The sequence below is a fragment of the Neltuma alba genome, unplaced genomic scaffold (assembly GCF_004799145.2).
Source record: "Neltuma alba isolate B1F8T4 unplaced genomic scaffold, ASM479914v2 tig00012836_pilon, whole genome shotgun sequence".
Classification (NCBI taxonomy): domain Eukaryota; kingdom Viridiplantae; phylum Streptophyta; class Magnoliopsida; order Fabales; family Fabaceae; genus Neltuma; species Neltuma alba.
In genome coordinates, this window is record NW_021637225.1 from 576,870 (window position 1) to 600,860 (window position 23,991).

General features: G+C 36.0%; 1 pseudogene; it reads left to right on the forward strand.

Moving 5' to 3' along the window:
• The first annotated feature begins 17,098 nt into the window (after positions 1-17,098).
• LOC114731483 (B-box zinc finger protein 18-like) lies at positions 17,099-19,838 on the forward strand (annotated as a pseudogene).
• Positions 19,839-23,991: the final 4,153 nt, after the last annotated feature.

Sequence of the window (23,991 nt, forward strand, 5' to 3'; positions counted from 1 at the left end):
TGCATTTCTTCCACTGCTGCGTACATATTTTTAGGCTCGAAAACAAAACTTACCGCGCAAAAGCAGACTCTTATAAAGTTACTAACCCGATCCCGAAATGACCGATCTGCCCACCCCTTATGCCTAATTTGCATGGGCACCCCATTTCTTTGAATATCTTCCCTGCCCCTGACGTGTAAACATTAACTCCAACCTCCACCTTACCGGATAGTGTGGTGGTAAAATATCAATAGTTAGTTGGCGCTATTATAATTTTAGGTAGTAAATGTTTGAAAGCAAACCAAATTCCTTGAATGTTGATAAATTGAATTGAGACTATTGCAGATAAAATTAAAAATAAGCGTTAGTTTGGCTTTGAATTATTGAGGCAGTTTTTACATTATCCTGGATCAAAATTTCCCCAAATGATAATCTCAATTTATTACCGTATTATTAACCTGGAGTGAACGAAAAGAAATGAGTTAGAAATATCAAAGTCAAGCTGGATCTATTCATTAAGTTTGCCGTCAACATTCGAAATGAAACATAATTAATATTCGGGAGTGCGATATGAAAACCATTTGAATATTGCCGAAAAAGGTAAAATTAAACTAAATAAATTTATGAAGATGTCAATTTGAGATAAATTCAAAAATTAAGGCGCTGCTTGAAAAAACCTGCATGTGGGTGACTGCCATAATTCATAAAGTGGCCGCTGCGAGTTGATAAGGGTCGTCTGAAATACTTTACAGTGGAAGTTGGAAAAATAATTGAAAAATTCGTCAAAAGTCCTTCTATAAAAAAATTAATTATGCAAAAATAGCTAACGAGGCAAATCACTGAGCAAGTACGACTTGTCCTAAACGAATAACGTAATTTTTTTTTCAATTGTGTGCTGTATACTTTCAACTATGTGTATATGTTTTTTTATCTCAAATATAATTGAAAATAGGTTGCCAGGAAAATTTGGAGTATCTTTGCACAGTTAATTTTCTTTTATCACGGAAATTTGACTCAGTGTCCATAAGAAAACTCATTCATATTTCTATATGTATCTTTTGTTGTTTTTCAGGTTTATCGTTCTAAGGCACGAGACAAGGTTTCTGGACCACCATTGAAAAACAGTGAGGAATAGGTGTGGCAAAGGAAAAGTATGAGGGGAGGGGGGCCTTTTGACCAAAAGAAGCAAAGGAAAAGGGCATGTGCATGTGAGCTGGTATATTGAAGCTCAACCACATTCGTCCTTTGCCTGGCCATACATGTGTCCATGAAATCCATCTTCACATATATAATACTACCTTCTGTCCTAATTATAAGACTTTGTTTGTATACTACAAATTACAAACGAGGTTTTATAATTAGGACCAGAGATAGTATCAAGCCTCTTACATAAAACTTGCATGCCTTCTTTTGGACCTTTCCGTGGCTCCCTAATAAATCCATGCACACCTCCATGTGCATGTGCAACTTCTCTCTTGACACTCCTTTTCTTTCTCTTTATTTTTTGGGATTATTCAATTGAATACATATATATATATATATATATATGCTTACAGCCGACAGCGAATTTTATGAAAATAGGAATATATATTGTGGCGTGTTTAACAACCAACACATGTACACATGTCCTTAACAAGTGAGTGTTGAGTTGAAAACGATAAACAATTAATACATAGCCATTAGATTTTAATTATTTTAATAATGAAGGTACATGTATCTTAACGTAAGATATAGATATGCAATCTCATGATGTGCCGCGAGAAGCCAGTATGTTTCGAAACAAGTCACAAGAGTGTCAACACACGACAAAGGCTGTGAACGAGAGATGTCACCTATGCTTCATCATTGAAATCCAACTAGCTATCTACATATTATTCTCACTATCAACATTGCCAATCATTGCGTCAATAAATAAAAACTGATTCACTTAATAAGAAATCGGCTCATAGTTCACAAAGTTATATAAATTTCACTTTGATATGAGATGATCTTGTTGGTAGTTCGTAGGTAATCTATAAATAATACTGTTCTGGTCCTTAATATAAGGCCTATTTAACTGATTTGATTTGATTAAAGAAGTTAGGTAAGCTAGTTAATTATAAGAAATATGACATGTTTTTCCTAAAACACTATAATCATCTTTTTTAATATCCACCTCCTCACTTACTTGATTATAGTTGAAAAATTATTCATATGGATAATTTAAAAAAATTAATAAATATGAGAAATAAGTATTATATTTAGGACCAAAATTAACTTAACAATTATATCCTATATTAATGACCGGAGGAGTACAACTTAATTTAATTGCATCGCATAGCTAATACTTCTTAAAGGATATAAAATGCGGGTGGGAGAGATTTAAACACCACGATATTCACATGGAAGTTAGGTTTGACATACACTTTAAATGCATTTGATATGTTAGAGATGACGTAAAATAATAAAAGTAACAGGCTGTGTTAGTGGTGCGAATGAATGGAAGCATTCCGTATATATATTTATTCTTCTAGGAATATATAAATATGTTACACTACTGCATTATACAGCAAGAGAAATATTTAACGTTAATATTATGTGGGTTTAAATGAGGGGAAACAGTGGGATGGATATCATTGGGCATGTGGAGGAAAATAATGTATCAGCTAAACTAAAGATTAAGATTGAACATCATTTTCAGATATGGGAATTCACTACAAAAAAATATGTTAATTCTAGCGGTTACGGTGTTACATTTCTAGCGGTTCTAACCGCAACAAATAACATTTGTAACGGTTAACGAAACCGCTAGAAAAACAGGTGTTAGAAAAAATTTCTAGCGGTTATCTCAACCGCTACACATCATGGTCAAAACGATAGAACATTTCTAGCGGTTAGGAACCGCTAGAAATTATCTGAAGGAGACACATTCCTAGCGGTTACAAAACCGCTAGAAACCTGTTAAACGGGAATTAAATAATTTCAGTAGCGCGCGAAAATTACTAGCGGTTATAGAACCGCTAGAAATGTTTGGGAAATTAAATTTTCACACCAATTGAATTTTTAGAATGGCGGGAAAATTTTCTAGCGGTTCTTAACCGCTAGAAAGTTTGGCGCGAAATTTAAATTTGACGAAATATTTCTAGCGGTTCTGAACCGCTAGAAATGTTTACCGTGCCAGAAAAAAAAATTTATGGTTTTTCATATTATAATTTTAAAAACCATTAAATAAATTATTTTGAAGAATTTTTGTTAATTTGTATAATTAGTTATATGTTACATTTTATATATTCAAATTTTGTAATAAAAAATATGTAATTAAATTATGAATGTGTTAAAAGAAGTGAATTTAATCTAACGAGATAATTTAATTGAATATTTAATAAGATAGTTGAATTGAAGATGATATATTTTGGAATATTGAACCTATAGTATTAAGTTGATGAGTATTTGAATCAGTTGAGGAGGGCATGACAAATGTGGAGAAGAAAAATCTGAAAGGAAAGGAAAAATAAATATGTTAGTAAATTTTAAATAAAAACAAATAAAAGATACAATGAATTATAAAATAAAATTCACTTACCATAGAGTAAAGAGAAAAAAACCACAATATGAGATAGTAAGAAAAAAAGAGAGAATTATGAAGAAGAATAGGAGAGGAAGAAAAGAGATGGAGTAAATGAATGTAGAGAAGATATGGTATTTATAGAGATCAGCGACACATTTGTAGCGGTGTTTTTGTAGCGTTTTATAACATTTGTAGCTGTTATTCATTTTCTAGCGTATATAAAAGCGCTAGTAATTAGTAGCGGTTACATATGTAGCGGTTATTAACCGCTAGAAATTTAGTATTTTTTATTTTTAAAATCTGAACGAATTTTAATTTACAGGTATGTATTTTGTAGCGGTTCATAACCGCTACAAATTTTTTCACGATATTGTAATTTGTAGCGGTTATTAACCGCTACAAATTACAATTTCGTGTAATTTGTAGCGGTTAATAACCGCTACAAATTACAATATCGTGAAAAAATTTGTAGCGGTTATGAACCGCTACAAATGAAAATTTTTTTATTTTTAAAAAAATTTTACGAATTTTAATTTATACATATGTATTTATGGACGAAAAATTTGTTAAATAATTTATTTTGGATGCTGCTACTCTCCATCATCATCCGGCCTGAAAGGACATATTTTAAAAAAATTTGTTAAATTTATGTTGTATTTGGAAAAAATTAGTAATTAGTAGTTAATTATTTAAATAATTTAAGAAAAGACGTGTACCTGATAAGTGGCAAATTATCATCTCCTTGAGGAAAGAAGTCTTCAAAATTCGAGGGTTGGAAGGGTTCACTGTCGTAAATAATGTCACCATCACCCATATCGTAAAGATCCCGTGGCTTGAGGTGAACGACCATATTCCAGTCTTTATGTTTCTCGTCCTCGACATAGTAAATTTGGTGTGCCTCAGAAGCAAGGATATATGGCTCATCATCTTCAGATGCCCCCGTATGAATAAGTCTTGAGAAATTGACTGAGGTGATGCCCAAATGGTCAGTAGCGAGTCCCCGTGAAGTTGTCGTATTTGCCCAGGAGCATTTGAACAGTGTCACGGTGAAAAGCTGGTAAGTCAACTCAATAATGTCAATTAGCTTTCCATAGTAAGTGACGCCTCCAAAGCGCATATCGCCATCACTACTGCTAGCATAACATCTCGTTCCGAATGTCCCGCAAACTCCAGAGTTTTGTGTGAGCAATCCCTGATCACGTGCAACCGTACAGAACTTGAAGCCGTTGACATTGTACGCGGTAAACCTCCGTGCATGGTCTAACGGACCGAGAGAAAGAGCTCTGAATTCATCTGTGTATGGGCTGTTGTCATTACGTATTCGACGTGTAAACCAACTGGGAAACTCTTTGTGGACTCTTTTATCAATGTCAGCAGAACGCGCACGGCCCCGTAGCTGACGCCTGAGATAACTCCTAAACTCACTATAGTAAAGTGTAATTTGTTAGAAGAGTCAATAAGAAACAAATATAAAGTGTAAAAGCTAGTGAGCTTATATGATATATATACTTACTGCATGAAGGGTTCAACTTGGCTGCAATTTATCAAAACGTGTCTGTGTGCCTGGAGTTTCTCTGTAGGAGTGAGTCTGAAGAATTCATATCCTCCAACTGGTTTCCAACAGGAGAAAATAAAGTTGACGTGGAAGGACCGGGAGGAGAATCATCTACGCGACGCGGGCGGTTAAAAGATGTCTCCATGTCATCAAAGTACCTCGAACAGAAAGTTAGGACCTCATCTCCGGAATAACCTTCTGCTATTGACCCCTCAGGCCATGCCTTATTCCTAACATATGATTTTAATTTTCCCAAGTACCTGTAAGTTAAAATTGCATTAATAATTACGAGTAAATGAAAGAACAATGTGAAATTTAAAGAGGCGGGAATAAAAGATAATCTAGTACCTCTCTATAGGGTACATCCATCGATAGTGAACTGGGCCAGCAACCTTTGCTTCTCGAACAAGGTGGACAGTCAAGTGAACCATAACAGTAAAGAATGATGGAGGAAATATCATCTCCAAGTGACAAAGTGTAAGAATAATTTTATTTTGCAGCTGATCAAGCTCTTCCGCTACCAAGACCTTCGCACACAACTTCTTGAAAAATGAACATAATTCTACCAAAACCACCGATACATCAGAAGGAAGTGTGTTTTTCAAGGCCAATGGAAGTAACTGTTGCATAAGAACATGAGAGTCATGACTTTTCAACCCAGTAACCTTTCGAGCCTGCAGATCGATACACCTTGAGATGTTGCTAGAATATCCATCTGGTACTTTTATGTTCTTCAACGTCGAGAGGAAGATATCCTTGTTCTGCTTTGTCAAGGTGAATTTAGCTGGCTGAAACTTGTCGTTTTCATCAGGCCAAGCCTCTTCACGAATTCCCCAGGCCCGTAAATCTTTTCTAGCTGCGAGATGGTCTTTGGACTTTCCAGCTTCATTGAGCAACGTATATAGCACATTATCGCACACATTTTTTTCAATGTGCATAACATCCAAACTGTGTCGTAGCAAATTAGATTCCCAATAAGGAAGAGTGAAAAATATGCTTCTCTTCCGCCATTGCATAGGTTGCGTATCAGATGTCCCACGAGATCGTCGTCCCAATCGTTCGGGATCCACACTCTTACCAAACTCGATATGAACATCTTCTAACTGCCGCAAAATATCCATACCAGACAAAGTAACAGGAGGCTCTCTCTTCTCCTGTTTCCCATCGAAGCGAATCCGTTGCAATCTAAGTCTGTGCTTGGAATCAAGGAACCGTCGATGTCCTATGAAGCACCACTTGCGACTGTGTGGAAGGCGACATGGCACAGAATCAAAATTGCACTCAGGACAGGCCAACCCAGTATGCACATTCCAGCCAGACAAAGTTCCCAAACCGGGAAAATCACTTATTGTCCACATCAAGGCTGCACGGAGATTGAATAGTTGCTTGTCATGTGAGTCATATGCCTCAACACCATTCGTCCATAGGTCGAGCAATTCGTGTATCAACGGTTGCAGGTATACGTCAATATCATTTCCTGGTGCTTTCTTGCCAGGAATGATCATGGAAAGCAAAAAGGAGCTCTGCTTCATGCACATCCAAGGTGGTAGATTGTATGGAATTAACACCACCGGCCAGATACTGTAACTTGTGCTCATGTTTCCGAAGGGATTAAAACCATCGGTTGCCAATGCAAGACGTACATTTCTAGGATCATTGGCAAAGTCTGGAAATTTCGCATCAAACGCTTTCCACGCCTCCGAGTCTCGTGGGTGCCTTAACCTACCATCTAGGTTTTCCTCAGTCGCGTGCCACCTCATGTGCTGAGCCATTTTTGATGACATATACATTCTTTGCAACCGTGGTTTCAAAGGAAAGTATCTAAGAAAATAATATATTAAAAATTTAAAATACCGAATATTTTTAGAGACGGAACAAGTAACACGCTGTAATAATTTGTACCTGAGAATTTTGGCCGGTTTCTTCTTTTGCTTCTTGCCCTTTCGTACCGACTTATAGCGTGACGTCTTGCATCTCGTACAAATCTCTTTGTTGGCATCATCTCCCCAGTATAGCATACAGTCGTTTGGGCATGCATCTATCTTCTTATAGTTCAAGCCAAGCTTGTTAATAATCTTTTTTGCTTCGTAAAAAGACGGAGGGAATTCAGCTTGGGGGAAAGCATCTCCCAGTAACTCCAGCAACATAGACATCGCCTTGTCAGTCATACCGCACAAGCATTTGATGTGATACAGCCTCACCAAGAATGACAACTTCGAATACTTTGTACACCCAGAATAAAGAGGCTTGTCAGCTTCGGTCATGAGGTCAAAAAATTCCCGAGCAGTTTCGTTTCTTAGAAACTCCGGTTGAGGTCCCTCTACTTCATCTTCGTTGGGATTCGAGCTTTCGTGAACACCAAAAGCATCACGCACAGCATCATTCACGGCATCGGCCTCATCCACTCGAACTCCCATCCGTGAAACTACTGGCACTGACTCAGCACCCATATCTAGCCGTTCCCCATGTAGTTGCCAAAATACGTACTCTCGCGGAAAAGGCTTAAAGATTAAATGTTCCCTAACAATATCTTTGGGATGCCACTTTTTGAAATTACATTTAGGACAGGGACACTGAATCTTACCATTTACGGCAGCATTGGCGAAAGCAAAATCCAAGAAATAGTTTAGACCAGCCAAGTATTGCGGAGTCGACCGGTGCAAGTTGATCCACGACCTATCCATGACTAATAATGCTCAAATTTCGTGAAAATATGCCACAGAGCTCAAAGAGAAGTTAAAATGAAATTCAGTTGAAGTGCTTCAGCTTATAAAGGAGGGTGGAGGAACGGTCATTTTTTTGTAGCGGTTACAAAACCGCTACAAATTTGTAGCGGTTTTAACGGAAAATTTCAATTTCCAGCGGTTATTAACCGCTAGAAATTCTAAATATCGGTTACAAACCGATAGAAATTTCTAGCGGTTTAACGGGAATTTTCTCTCCATCTGTTTTGAATTTTCTAGCGGTTTTATAACCGCTAGAAAATTCGGTCAAATTCTACAATTTTCTAGCGGTTCACCAGAACCGCTAGAAAATTCTACAGTTTTAAAAATATTTATTAAATTAATAAATGATTATAGAATTATTTCGAGTAATTAATATGTTTAACGTGTTTAATAAATTGTAATGTTGATGTTGTAATAAATAAATAAATATTTCAATATTAATTAGTACTTGACATAAATAAAATTATAGAAATAAATCAATAAAGGAAACAAATAAATATAAAATTTAGATAAATATCTAAATAATATATAAAACCGTAAAATTAAGATTCTAATAAAATCCGATACAATGAAAGCAAATCATGGGTGGGGGGCAGAAGCAGCATCATCGGGATCATCCTCTGCTGAATCCTCCGGCTGACGGTGGGCAGGCCGCTCAACCTGCTGGGACTGGACTGGCGGATGGCGGGGTAGGGGCGGGACTGGTGGCATGTGTAGGTCGGGGATGTCAGGAACCGAGATGTTTGGAGCTATACTGACCACCACATGACGCAGAGCCGTAGCAGCTGCCAAGAGCTGGTCAAGCTGCGTCTGGAGCTGACGATCACGCTCCTGGAACTGACGATCACGCTCCACGATCCTGGCCTCGAACTCTTGTCTGAGCTCCTCTCGCAATTCCTCTGAAGATGAGGAACCCGGCCGCTTCGCACTCGCATGAGAGCTCCCAGCAGTATATGAAGGGCCAGCGCCACTTGAGCGGGGCAGCCTAGTCGGTGTAGGTCCAAGTCCAAGCCCGCTAACTCGACCAGGGTGCTGCGGCCGGCCAAGACCCGCTAAAAGTGAGGCGGTGGGATCCAAGGCAGACCCCTGAGACTCACGCAACTCGGAATCGACCTGAGTCATCCGTGCCTACCAAAATTAATATAAAGAAGTTAATTATAATATAATGATATCTACACTGTGATATTATATTAATATTTAATTTATTACTTACCGCTATCTCCTCAACCTCATCCGACGCACGCCCGTCTCGGGGTCTATACACCATCGGCCACATCTCGCCATAAGTGGGCGTGTATCCCCGCTCCTGCTGCGTCTTTTCTATCTGTAAATGAAATCAAAGAAATAATTAGTTACAAATTAAATACATCTACATATTTAATAAATTTATTTCAAGTACTCACAATCTCGTCATAAGTGATCGCAAAGCTCCTGGATCCAGCCCTATGACGTATCGTCTGATGCCTGACGCTCCTAGCATTTCTCCTAGAAAGAGCCTGAAGCAAAATGTAAAAAAATTAAATTAAATGAGTCAAGTCGGATAAAAAATAAAGAAATTATAATTAATACAATATTATCATACCATCTGGTCAGCCGTCATCCTAAAATAGACGTAAGTGGACCAGTCTTGGTCCGGGACTCCACCAGGTACATCTGCCAGTATCTCCTGGAGGGGCCTCGTCCCGTCACCTTTCTTCTCCCTCCACAGGTCGGCCCTCCTGTTCTTCCATGCCATCCCCAGCCTCTTGATCGTGTCAGCCCTCAACTCCTCCCCCAGAATAAATTTACTCTATGATTAAAATAATAAATTAACTAAATAACAAATTATAAACAAATAATTAAGCAATTTCAATAATTAAAAACAAATAATTAGTTTTTAACTAATTTAACAATATTATAAATAAAATATAAATTAATCAAAGTTTAATAATAATTAAACAATTAAGTAATTTAAATAAAAAAATATTTTTACTCAACTAAATTTAAAATTATTATAAGTAATAAATTAATGAAATCAATAACAAATTATTTTCATTTAACTACTTTTAAATAATTTAAATTAAAAATATATATTCATTTAACTACTTTTAAAAATATTATAAATAACAAACAAATTAAATAAATAAAAAATTATAATCAAACAATTAAATTATTTGAAAACAAAATATATAATCATTTATTTAAATTAAAAAAAATTATAAATAACAATTTTATATTACCTTCATTATTTCCCAGCCTTGCTGCTTCTTGTCTGAGGTGATCTTCTTCCAGTCCTGCACGTAGATGGGGAACAGCGTCCACTGCTGACCAAGGAGGCGCACGTACTTGTTGTACAACTGGCCACCTTTCTTCGTCGGTTGGCCCAACTCATTGAGCGGCACAACCACTCGTCCGCCCGTCATCATAGACAGCTCTCTGGCTGTCAGCCTCCGATAGGACCTGTTCCCCTCAGTGTCTACAAAATTTAATTAAGAAATAAATTATATATCAATAAATTAATATAATTTCTATATAAATTAAATACTGATCAAAACTTTAAAAAGTTAAAATAAATACTTACCGACAAATTCCACCTCATAACCAGCCTGACGTCTCGGAGCAGGACGCTGTGCAGCCTGGGGATACTCATTCCCCTGATCCTGCTCCTCCTCCTCCTCCTCCTCCTCGTCAGCAGCATCAGCATGGGGTTGCTCATCCCCAGTAAAATGAGCCTCCTCAGTCCGCTCAATACCATCCTGCTCCATAAAACTGAGGATATCCTCCTCGCTCAGATCGTAGTCATGAATGCTGGGAAATGGCTCATCAGCATCATGATGAACCTCACTGGGTCCAGCTCTCTCAGGATCAACTGGGTCTTTCCCATGTCGACGAGGCATCCTAATAACAACAAATAGTAATTATTTATAAATGAAATAAAAAAATTAATTTATATGCTATAACATAATAAAATTAATAAAATAAAACATAAAATAAAAATTATTTATCAATAAATTACTATTTTTACCTGAAAATAAGGATCTGCAACTGAATCAGAACTCAAATATGTTTGTGAAGAAAATTCAGCAGAGCTTCGCTTCCAGAACGATTGAAGAAGTGAGAGTGTGGGGGGGTATATATAGACCGAGACTTTCTAGCGGTTAGGCACAAAACCGCTAGAAATTTCTAGCGGTTTTGTGCCTAACCGCTAGAAATTCCCAACGGTCATATGACCGTTGGGAATTTCTAGCGGTTCACGGCCGAACCGCTAGAAATCTCTAGCGGTTCGGCCGTGAACCGCTAGAAATTTCTAAACTCCTCGGGGAATGAAAAAATTTCTAGCGCTTCATGCATCAACCGCTAGAATTTTTCAGTGTCTAGCGGTTTATTAGCCTGAACCGCTAGAAAGTAAACGCTACAAATTTGGCGCCAAGTTCCCGCCAAAGCCCGGGGAGTTTTCTAGCTCTAATTTTCTAGCGGTTAGGGGGTAACCGCTAGAAATGTGCGTTTAATGGTCAAACCGTCTGTATTTTGCAGCGGTTTTTGTAGGAACCGCTAGAAATATCTGAAATTTCTAGCGGTTTTGTTTAACCGCTAGAAAGGTTCCGCTGCTACTTCTACAATTTCTTGTAGTGATTTTCCCAGTTATAATATGCTTCAACTGCCAATTCAGTGACTTCCAATGCTACGACCAAAAGATCTCTCACGCTGATTAGTTGTCTGCTGCATGATTGTTTTATTTATTTGTTAAAGTCAATAATTAGAACTGGTTTAGCTGTTCTTTCAAAGTACTCAAAGTAAAATTGCCTTTTGTTAATTCCCAAAATGCAGCTATATCTTTGGCATGAACTAGATTAATTAATTATTCAGCGGCAATGGCAATGTTTTCTAAATTTAATTTAGATTTAAACCAACTGTCCAGTGTTCACCGGAGCGATGATTAATTAATTAGGATTAATGGGCTAACGATTCCATATTAATTAAACATGGAAATAACGCGGGAAGAAAAATAAAAAAACGAGAGGGAGGGAGGGAGGGAGGGAAGGAAGGAATGGTGAGTGAGGAAGAGGAAGGAGGAGGAGGAGTGGTTGAGGTGGATTAGTTGGGCGGGGAGGAGGGGATGGTCAATAAATTAAAAAGGACTGGAGTAGGTGATAGCGCACCGACAAATTAAACAAATGTGAATGATTGTGTAATTGTTAAACGCTGAGGAATACCGATCATTAACAGCGATTTACCGCCTAATTGCTTATCATTAACCCCCCAAACAAAAACAAAACTGCTAAACGACACTGGCAGTGAAGCAATGGCTAATCACCCTAAAATAATAGGAATATGTCTCTATATCTGTATCTGTATCTATATCAATATCTATCAATGCATACAGAACATTCATTTCACAGGGAGCGGTGTTCGTTGTTCACAAATTGGCAGCGTGTCTTAATTTAAAATCACATATTGACAATTAAAAGACTCTCGGGAAAAGTTAAAAACGGTGGAAATTATATGTTCAGCGTATATTTTGGAAGGTGGAATATAAAAAACCTCATGAATGATTTTTTATAGATTTAAAATGAGAAAATAATCAAAAATGGTTTTTTGAATAACAATAAATATTAGGGAAAATCTCAAAAAATATACTGGTTGGATTTCAAAATCTCAAATAAAAAATTTTCATAAAAATTCATTGCCATTTATCTTTTAAGTCATGCTTAATTGCTGTTAACATACAGAAAATAAGACTGATTTAAGATTTCGAAATTTAAATGGTATGTTTTTGGGATGTGTTTTTTTCAAAATATTATTTTAATTTAATGTCCGCAAAGAAGGCCATAGTCCATAGAATGGACTGGCGCTTCCATTGTTGGAGTTAAAGGGCTCCGGCTAAAAAAGCCCAACAAGGAAAAGGGCAAAAGCAGAAAAGCAGCTGTGCAATAAATGCGTGTGGTCATATTTGGGTTGAAAACGGCAAACCAAAATTTTCAAAACGGGAAAGGCAGGAAAAGGCAAGTGCCACATCTCACAGACAAGGCGTGATAGTGATGGCGCAATATGTGTTGGAACGTGGGTATGCATCTGACAATGAAGCAAGCTAATTCATGGAGGAAACCAAACAAACAGAGATGGGTTAGACACTAGACGAAATTACATGACACGCCCCGATTTTTCCTTCGTCTCCTCTTTTATGGTGCCTGGAAGCGCGGAGTATAAGAATGGACAGAGGGATGACAGAGAAGAAAATGAAGTCGGGTTGAAGCACAGATGTTTGGCCGTGGATCGTCGGGTGGGCACTACTAGAAGCGGATCGAGTGCCGCCCGATTCAGACAAATGGACAGCAGGCGGAGAACAAACACAGGCGAGTGAGCGGAATGAGAGGCACCAACGTAGGCAATGCGTGGACACACAATAAGAAGAGCACAGGCAATCAGGCAATCATGATTCCATCAATCAACAAAAAAAAAAAAAAAGTCAGTGTAATGAGTCTCTCTCGTCAAATAGCCTCTATAACGCTGGGAGACAATTTCACCCAACCGCCGCTCCAATATTATCATATGTAGAAATCCGCAATCACACACGTAGGACCTGTTTGGGTGACCCTCAAAATCATAGTTTGGGAGACAAAACCATGGTTTTGGTGAGATGTCACCCAAACAACATCAATTTTCGACCACTAATATGAAACCATGGTTTGGACCAAAACTATGGTATGGTTTCAGGATAAGTGAATTCATTCTGTTTCTGGCTCAAATTGAAGAGATGATTGTGCCTGTCAGAGTAGATCTCAACAATAATATGACTTTAACATTTCTCAATTATTTTTTTACAAACATATTTAACCTTATATCTTATAAACATATATACACTTATTAATTATTTATTAATTACATTATCTTATGTATTATTAATTATGTTGATAAAAAATATATTATTAACAATTTTATTCCTTTAAATTAAAATATATCATAAAATTTATCTTTTATATAATTATCATATTAACTTTTTTTTAAATAATTTGTATCTATAAAAAGTACTTTTGATAACTATTATTCAAACACTCTCACTTCTCAGAATCATTTTTTTACAAAATCTATTCTTCACAGAATCTATTCTCCAAAAACTATTCTCCAAACTATAGTTTGGTTTCATCCAAACACACCCGTAGTCACGCAACTCAGCTCCTATGAGGAGGTCGTGACTTTTTCCAATCCAACTGCTCAGCCAGTGATATTTATTGGGAGAACTCGCTGCTCATGAGGCGAAGAGCCTCCATATAGTTGTCGTATGCCACGTCCTGTTCTTAATATAATAATTTATTTGATTTTTATTTTGATCTGAATATAAAATTTTAATTCATTTTGTCTCTAATATTTATCTATTTTTTAAGGTAATTATTGTAATAATGGTAGTTTTGACTAATACACTTAATTATCAAAAATATTTTAGGAAAAATAATATCTATTTATTATAAATAACTAACTTAATTAGTTTTGTTAATCTATTTAAATTAGTCAACTCGTTTTTATACTAAGAATCAGAGATAGTACTACAATTTTATTATGAGGGTGTTTGGATGAAAACCAAAACCCACTACATGTCCATGACTCTACACGGGACTCAATCGTTAAGGATTTCTATAATCTCAATAATGATATTAGCAGTGTGCCCAGGTTTTTTTTTTTTTTTAATGAAACCTGACTTCCAAATTTCTCTGTTATCACCCAACGAATTGTCACTGAAACAGCTTTGTCACTTTGTTGACTAAGTGTTTGTGTGAAATGGTGCTTAGAACCTTCAAAAGACAGCTCGTGATTTATGATATACTCCTCCGATCCTTAATATAAAACCCATTTAACTAATTTGATTAGATTAAAGAAGTTAGGTAAGTTAGTTAATTATAAAAAATGTGACATGTTTTTCCTAAAATGCCATAATTATCTTTCTTAATACCCCATCTTCCTCTTCTAATTGATTATGGTTGAGGGAGTATCCATAGCGGTAATTTAGAAAAAATTGATAAATATGAGAAATGAATTTTATATTTAGAACAAAAACCAACTCAACAATTAGGTCCTATATTAAAGACTGGAGGAGTATTACCTCCGGTCCTTAATATAAAATCATATTTGATTTTTATTCTGCTCTTAAATATAAGACCCCAATCTATTTTGTTTTTCATATTTATGTATTTTTCTTAAGATAATCCTTCTAACAATAATAATGCTAGCTCATACACTTGATTAGTAAAGATATTTTAGAAAAAATAATACCTATTTATTATAAATAACTAACTTAATTCCTTTCCTTAATCTCCTCAAAGTAGTCAATTAGCTCTTATAAATAGGACCGGAGATAGTACAAATGTAAGTATGTGAAAATACTCATAATAATGAGCTCCAATCCCAAATTCTTATTTATTTTACTCATTTTAAATATTGTGGATCAAAATAGGATTTAAAATTTGTTATTTGTTTTCAGTTTGAAATATAAAATATTTATTTCAGGATTATATCGATCTAAACGTTATAGTTAAATTTTTTTAGAAAAATTAACTCTCTGTGTTGTTTTTTCGTTGCAGAATTTCTTTCTTCCCCTCCACAGTCCGCATTTTGAACGGCAATTAGAACCCCTCGACCATGGAAAGAATAAATGCGAACGTTGCTACGACCTTAGCAAGGGGAAATAATGGATAGGATCCAAAGAAAGTTGAATCCACCTCAACCATTGGGATGTGTGGTTGCGCTTAAAAGAGAAAGGTTAAAAATAATAATTCAAAAACTTTTAATATTTTAACTGAGAAAAGTTTATATCACCGTGTAAAAGAATGCTACAAAATTTAATTTACACTCATAAAAGTGGTTAAGTGGTTGAATAAAAATTTATCCATGCTCGCTCAAAATACATCACCCCTTAAAGTTGTTGGGGGGAAAAAAATCAATAAAAAGAAGTAGACCGTAGGGCCTATGTCTTGAACATCAATGAATCATGCAACTTATAATACTTAATCTAATAACTAATTAATTAGTTTAAATAAATTAAAAATATTAGTTAAATTAGTTAATATAATATTTTTTAAAATATTATAAATATCTTTTTATTTTTCTTTCATTCCTCTCATACTTAATTATTATTGAGAGAATATCAATAAAATTAATTTGAAAAAACTGATAAATATGTAAAATAGATATTACATATAAGATCAATATAAACTGTCTAAAAGTTCTATATTATTTCACCAAAAAAAAAAGTTCTATATTAAGAAGTGGAAGAATATAAATTTTATACGGATGCATTTAAAATATATATCTCGGTAAATGAAATATTGATTGATGGGGGCTTGTTTGGAAAATATCTAAAACCATAGTTTTGGGACCCAAATCATGATTTGGGTCAAAAATTTGCTAAACAGAAGAAAAAATCAATAAACTACGGTTTGGGCCAAAATCATGATTTAGAAACAGTGAATCCATTCTACTTTTGGGTCAAATTGGAGAATATGATTGTACTTGTCAAAGTAGATTCCAACAATAATATGACTTTAGCACCCCTTAACTATTTTTCTATAAACATATTTAATCTTATATTTATAAATATATATATACACATATTAATTATTTATTAATTACACTATCTTATATATTATTAATTATGTTGGTAAAAATATATTATTAACAATTTTATTCCTTCAAATTAAAATATATTATAAAATATATATTTTATGTAATTATCATATTAACTTTATTCCTTTTTAGTAATTTGTACATATGAAAAGTGATTTTGATAACAACTATCCAAATACTCTCATTTTATGAGAATCACTTTTTCACAAAATCTATTCTCCTAAGAATTTATTTTTCAAATTATAGTCTGATTTTATCCAAACACCTTTTAATAAAGACGGAAAGGTCACGATTAAGGAATCAAAAGTACAGATTTCCCGACCAAGGGAGGAAAAACCGTGTCCGGATGTGGCCTATTATCCACCATGGAGCAACCACATGATGTTCTTCGTCCCCACATTTGCTGATCCCAAACGGGGCTCCCAGTTCATGTGTGTCCAGGATTAATGCAGAGAACTAGAAGAGAAGAATTAGTTGAGCGAAGAGGATCCCTGTGGATGGCTGGCCACAAAAGATAAGGCAATTTAGGGTTAGGAGGATGAAACAGGGGAATGGGGCCGGGTCCCAAGTTGCGATATCTGAACTGGTGGGTGAGAATAAAGCAAATGGTTTTGTCAGCCCCACAGTGGCTTGAATTCGTGGCTACGAAGTAAGGTTTAGGCAAACGTAGTTGACAAACACTCATTTATTGTGTCTTTTGCTCCTATATATATTAAAAACCCACACATCAATTACCTTCTGGAATCACCCCCCTCCCACCTTCCTCCTCAAAAATCCTCTCTTTATCCGATCTCCCCATCTAATCACTAATTGATTATCAATTATCAATAATCGAGGCCCGTCTTCTTTCCCATCATCATCATTATCAGGCTCATGGCCAAGCAACTCCTCCACCTCCACTAGCAACAGCCGGCAATACAACACTCAACTCTGAGAAAAAACAAAAAACACTCGTACCCACATGGAGGTGAGCTCTGTCTTGTTCTGTGCCCGTTTTTTATTTTTTACCCTATTTTTTTATTGATTGAGGAAATTCAGGTGTTTCTTCTGCCATCTGACTTCCGCTTTCTTTTGTATTTCTTTGGCTGAAGCAATGAAAGTTGGAGGAGCCTTCAACTATGCGAACGCTTTGCGACGCTTGTGAGAGCGCTGCCGCCATCGTATTCTGCGCCGCCGACGAGGCCGCGCTCTGCCGTGCCTGCGATGAAAAGGTACTTTTCTTTTCTTCTTTGTTTAGTTTTTCCTTAATACCTGCATCATATAACGAAACCAGAAAGCTAACTCTACCTGTGTTTTCCCCTGTTCGAGATCGCGTGTGATTAGGGGATATAGCACAACAATCTTGCCTAACTTCTTTAAAGCATTGATCATACTGTATTCTACGCACAAAGGAATAATGTTTTATTGAACTCATTAGCCAGAACTTGGAGAAATCCATCAATAGAGAAAACAGGTAGCCATGGGCTTGGGTATGCTGCTCCGTATGAGCACACTTGATTGGATCGATCTTTCCCTAAGCCTGTCTAAATTTGAAGCCCAAGTTCTTCTCTTATCTTGATAGTCCTGCTTAACATTTTTCGAAGCAATGGTTCAACTTTCTAACTGTTGGAGTGACAGGTTCACATGTGCAATAAGCTAGCTAGCCGGCATATCCGGGTTGGCCTTGCTAGTCCAAGTGATGTGCCACGCTGTGACATTTGTGAGAATGAACCTGGTAGGAAATCTTCAATTTCTCCATGCTTTCCCCGTATCTCATATGCCTTATCCTTACGTTTTTCTTTTGTATCTGGGTGTAGCTTTCTTTATTGCGAGACAGATGGAACTTCTCTGTGTTTGCAATGTGACATGATAGTTCATGTCGGAGGTAAAAGAACACACGGGAGATACCTTCTTTTCAGGCAGCGGGTTGAAGTATGCCTCCCCTTGCTTTCTTGAAGTTGTCATGATTTGTCTTTTTAGGTGCCTTTAGTTGCCTTCAAAATTGTCTAATATCTTGTTGCTCAGTTTCCAGGAGATAAACCTGGTCACGCAGAAACCTCGGCTTCACAGTCTCTGGACGCGGTTGAGACCAAACGAGGCCAAAATTCATTGCTCAAAATAAAAATGGGAGAGAAACAACAAAATCACAGGATGCCAACCCAGAACATGATGCTGATGGGTATGCCAAGATGGATGCTAAAATGATTGATCTGAACATGAAGCCTCAAAGAATACACGAACACGGGTCAAATAATCAGGTCAGGGTGGATGAGAAGTAAACTTTATCTGATTAATTAGGAAACTCTATTCTGCCCCTGTTATATTTCTGATCACTGGCGGCGTCCAAAGTCTTGCGCATATTTGTATTATCATCTCTGCTGATCAAGTCCATGAAAATGTAAACCCTACTCTAACAATGTCACTTCACAAATACTTGATCGTATCTCCTTAAGTGGCACGGCTTTCATCTCTAAAGCATCAACTAGTAAATTGCGTTAATTATGATTGAATTCAAATTGGAACGCTGTATGGTTGTTAAAGCATTTGAGAGAGAGGATCTTTGAAACACGTCATGATTTCATCAACCCAAAGAATTGAGTTTGTTGTCCAGTGAGCGAGCATTCATCCGCCTTGCTCGATGCTTGGTTCCAATGTCCACTATAGTGTATATTTAAATACGTCTTGTCAGATCATATATCCTGATTACCTTGAAGTGAAAAAAATCTCGGGTCCTCTGCATTTAAGGCCTCATTGAAAGTTTAAAAAGTCATCCTCATAATACTGCAGCAACTTATGTATATATATGTAGTGGGATTGAAAATCTATTAACATTTAAGAAACTTATGAAGAGAATGACGGATCTCTGCAAAACATGAATCGAATCTGCCGAAAGTAATGAAATGATACTAGTCTTTGTTTTGTATCTACCTCTAGTCGTGAAGCCTTATAGTTTGTCTGTTAAGTTTCACCTGCACTTGGCTCCAGAGTTTGATAGAACAATGATGATTATTAATATGTTGATTTCAATAACTTCAGTTTGCATATGCCTTATAGATTCTTGTATTGTTTTGTCTATGTGTCTACACATAACAACATGTCTTAGATAAGTTTTTTTTTCTTGGCAGCCATAAAGAATGCGACCGGCATACTGCAGTTGACAGGATCTTAACCTTTATATCCATGGAGACCAAAAAGCATCAGATACTTCTCAGGCATGCTAGCTACGGTGTTGGCATAATGTTTTCACATCCTGACTCAGTAAATGAGGTGTGGGGCGTCAAGCCGAGCGGTCTGTAAGAATTCAATTCGATAGCTCAACACCATCATATCTGTATTCAAAGCCCCATTAACTGTAATCCCCTGCAGGGAAATTGTATGGTAACTTTTGTTTCTGATCTGTAACTTGTGCATTTCACTACATAACATGCTGCCCTCCTAATCCGTTTGGTCCCGGGAATTGAATATTTCAAACACTTGAAAACTTATAAGATATTTAGATATAATAATTATGAAGATCTTAAAAGGTGTGTGTTGCAGTGTCCTAAATCATATGGGAATGATGGTTATTTTTATAGTCAAGATTAAATGCCTGTAAATAGGACTCGAAGGACTAAAATGCTTAGAAATAAATGAAATTTGAATTTTAACTTGGTTAGCCAAAAGAAGCTTCTTTTATTTTATGATTTCCTATCATCAATATCAAATATAAAATGGAAAAACACTAAAGTTCTAAGGGGAAATGTAAAGACAAAAACTTTTTACAATGAATAAGGATTATGTAATGACAAGTTTTAGTGTTGAAAGAAGTAACAACTTAGCTGCTAGTTGTTGAGATTTTTTGGTGATTTTTTTTTCATCTGGGAATTATAATGATTTTCTCACTACAGCTGGTCATTTTTCTAACCCTACGCCAATCCATAGGAAAATATGCTTAATTAAGATTACAAAAAAAGTGGGATTGTTTTCCAGCGATGGTTTGAAAGAAACTGTTGGTTGCTATATTGAAAAGGACCTTCACGGCTGCAAATACTCTCTGAACCAATATGGGAAACCGAATCATTCTCAAATGTCTACGTAGCTATTTCTCCCTTTATTCTTCCTTGTAGGTTCACGCCACAAAAAGTTCGGGACCCATCTCCTTGAGTCTTTCTTCTTTGCATTTACGGGTCTATCCCTAATCCCTTTGATTGTGTGAGAAATGGACAAACCTACTTATTTGAAAATTATAGGAAATTTTGTTTTTTATGGCGTAAAAAAAGAAAGGGAACAATCCAACAACGATCGTAAAAAATATTTGAATGATGGCAGATTGGGAGTGTCTTTTGACATCGAAATCCCTGGGGCCCCTCCCGGCACTACGATGATGCTTGAAGAGAGCTGTCGACTTCTCATTGGACTGTGGCTTGGAGTACACCAGCCTCTACGTTGGGCTGTCCCTTCTGAATTTTAGACAGGTGTGATGTTATTGAAAGGTTGTCAAGCTTCCCCGAAAAAAAGGGTTCCATGCAGGAATGAGGAAGCATTTTTTACTTTGTAGCAGAAAAATCAAGAATTATTAGCAATTATAGGAAATAAAATTTTCTTCCATTATTGGCATGTATTGTTTTTGGTGAAAAAACGGGGCGAAGCGCCCTAAAGCCCTTTATTTATCAACAAAAAAAAAACCTAGATAAAAAATATCCACCAAGTCTTTCAGATAAATATTCACCACACCACTAGGAGATTGATAAAGTAATATTTCTTGAGTTTTAAATATAAGGCAGAATACGAGTGTAAGTAGCGTTTCTTTTCAAAAATTAAGGGAAAAAATCGAGTACAGTGGATGGATAAAAAAGAACTTTATTTTGGGCCAAGGATACAAGGGCCCTTTGGTTTCAAACAGATAATATGCAATCAGGTCTGCCAAACAGCAAATCTATTATCCAATGGATGGACAATCAAATTCATATCTATGTCCCTTTGTGTTCTGAAAAAATGTCCATATACTTTTGTGGTATGCTGGTATTGAGATGGGATGCTTCTTTGCAATCTCGGCCCAGTGATGTTGGGGTATAAAAAGAAAAACCAAGGATTCTACGTGAAAGCTGAAATGGATGACTAATTGATGCCACAATAGATAAGATAGATTGATGATTCAGCTTAAAACAAAAAAACGATTGGTTATTGTTTAGGTTGTTTGACTGTTTTCTCTTTTTAGGCTTCTGCTATGGGGATGTAGTTTTTTTTTTTGCAGTGATTAATAATGACTGTGTTTTTTGGCCCAAAAAAACAGTTTTAACAGCTCATTCTATCCAATTTAGGGTTGTCAAATCGTCGTGTTAAAGAAGTTTTTTTTTTTGGGGGGCGGGGGGTTACTGAACTCCATTTTATTTTATATTAAGGGAAAATCACATAAAAAAAAGTTGAAATTATAATATTCCAATTTATGCACCTAAGAAGTTAAAATCCCAATGAAGAAAGTGATTTCTGATATGGTATTTTGTAAATCTAGTAAATGACAAAAACATCCTTGTATCAGAAAACATCCTTGTATCAGAAAGTTTATTACAAGTTGTGAATTAGTAATGACAAGTGTTAAATAACAAGTGACAGTAAATATGCTGACAATGACAAACTATTTATTAATAAATTGTGAATTGGTAATAACAAATATTAAATAACTAATGACAAGAAGTTTAATACAAATCCGATACAATGACATTTTAATCATTTGATTACATTTGCAAAATACACTACTTTTTTCCGTGGGATTTTTTATCTCTTAGGTGCTTAAATTGAAATATTATAATTTTTAATTTTTTTTATATCATTTTCCCTTATATTAATCACGAGACATCCCTTTCTATTTTAAAAGCTTATATAAACAGCCTATGAAATCAAATTTCATCGCACTCAAATTTAATATATATATTTTTATATTTTCATCCGTCCAAACCGAGAATTAATATTAAAGTTTGATTTTTTGGTTAAAAAAAGTAGTAAAGTTTGATGACAAAACATTTTTACATCAAAATGCCTCACTCGGGCGTGACTAAATTTTAAGGATCATGCAAACCTGAATATTTTAACACACATATTGGAATTTTTTTTCACTTAGGGCCTGTTTGGGTGTCTCTCCAAACCATAGTTTGGGGAAAGAGAGAGCCAAACAGGTTGAAAAAATCTCAAACCATGGTTTTGGTTTCAGGAAAAGCATTCTGGTTTGGCTTTGGCTCTTTTGGCTCAAATTTTATAGTTGTTGGTATGAGGCCCAAGGGTATATGACAAATCAGCCCTCAATTATTCATTCCGCCTTCGGTCCTTCGCTCTTCAAGTAACGCTGTCGGAAGCAACGATGAAGGCGAGAAGGTTGTTGTTGCCGCCGGTGAGGTCGGGGATCAGTGCCATGATTAAGACTTTGCCCTGCGAGTAGCCGGGGTCTTCCTTCTGGGCCACGACTTTCACTGGCATGGGACTCGGTATTTTTCTGGCAAAGGTTTGGTCGCTCTCCACAACCCTCCACCAGGAGTTGACGTTGGGCTGGGGCGCGCTTTTTGCGTTGATGGACTTGAGGAAGGCCAGGATCTTGTTCTTCTGCACCTTAGTGACGTTGCCATACCACAAAATGGCGATGCGATGTTGCTGGTGAGGATATCGCCGTCGTTGTAAGCGAGGGGAGGGACGTGCCTTTCAACGGCAATGGAGGTGGCTTTGGCGGTGGGGAGGAGGAGGGCGAGAGCGAGAAGGATGGTGAGGGAAGCAGGCGGCATTTTTGGTCATAAAAATTTATGCCAACGTTTTTGTCAATGCAGGGTAATGCAATTTGGGGGCATCACGAACGCCTCATCAGGTTCAGGCGTGGGGGCTCAATATTGAAAAACATGCGATCTTTTTACGGTGAACTATTCCTGGACTTTTGGTGTTTTGACATTGGGAAGACTACTATAATTACAAAGCGAATAATAATTAGTCAAAATCTTCTTATATATTATTAATTATGTTAGTAAAAAATATTTTATTAACAACTTTATTTCTTCAAATCAAAATATTATAAAATCTATCCCTTATATAATTATCATATTAACTTATACTCTTTTTAGTAATTTGTACATGTAAAAAGTGCTTCTAATAATAACTATCCAACACTCTCACTTCTCAGAATCACTTTTTCACAAAATCTATTTCCAGAAGCTATTTTCCAAAGCATAATTTGATTTTATCCAAATATCCCCTTAAACTATGTAAAGTTACGTGGGAACAACCGTGGTATGAACCCCTGTTTATTCAGAGTTTTTAATTGCCTTTTAGGTTTTTAATAATACTTTCTCACATCGATTATGTCAATTTTTTTGATTATATATGATTATATATCTTATTTTTAAAATATTAATAAATATTAAATAAATTTTGTTATAAATTTACACAAAATAAAAAAAATATATGATTAGGTGTGATTGAAGAATTTAAAATAATAAATATAAAAAATTTGATATATTTTTTTGTTATAGAAAAAGTGGTGAGATACCTCCAGGTCCTTCTGTCATGGCGGCTTCTTATTTATTTATTTTAAGACGCAGCTGCTTTATATAGACATGTCAGACGGAAAATATGACGTGTTGTGTTACGGAACA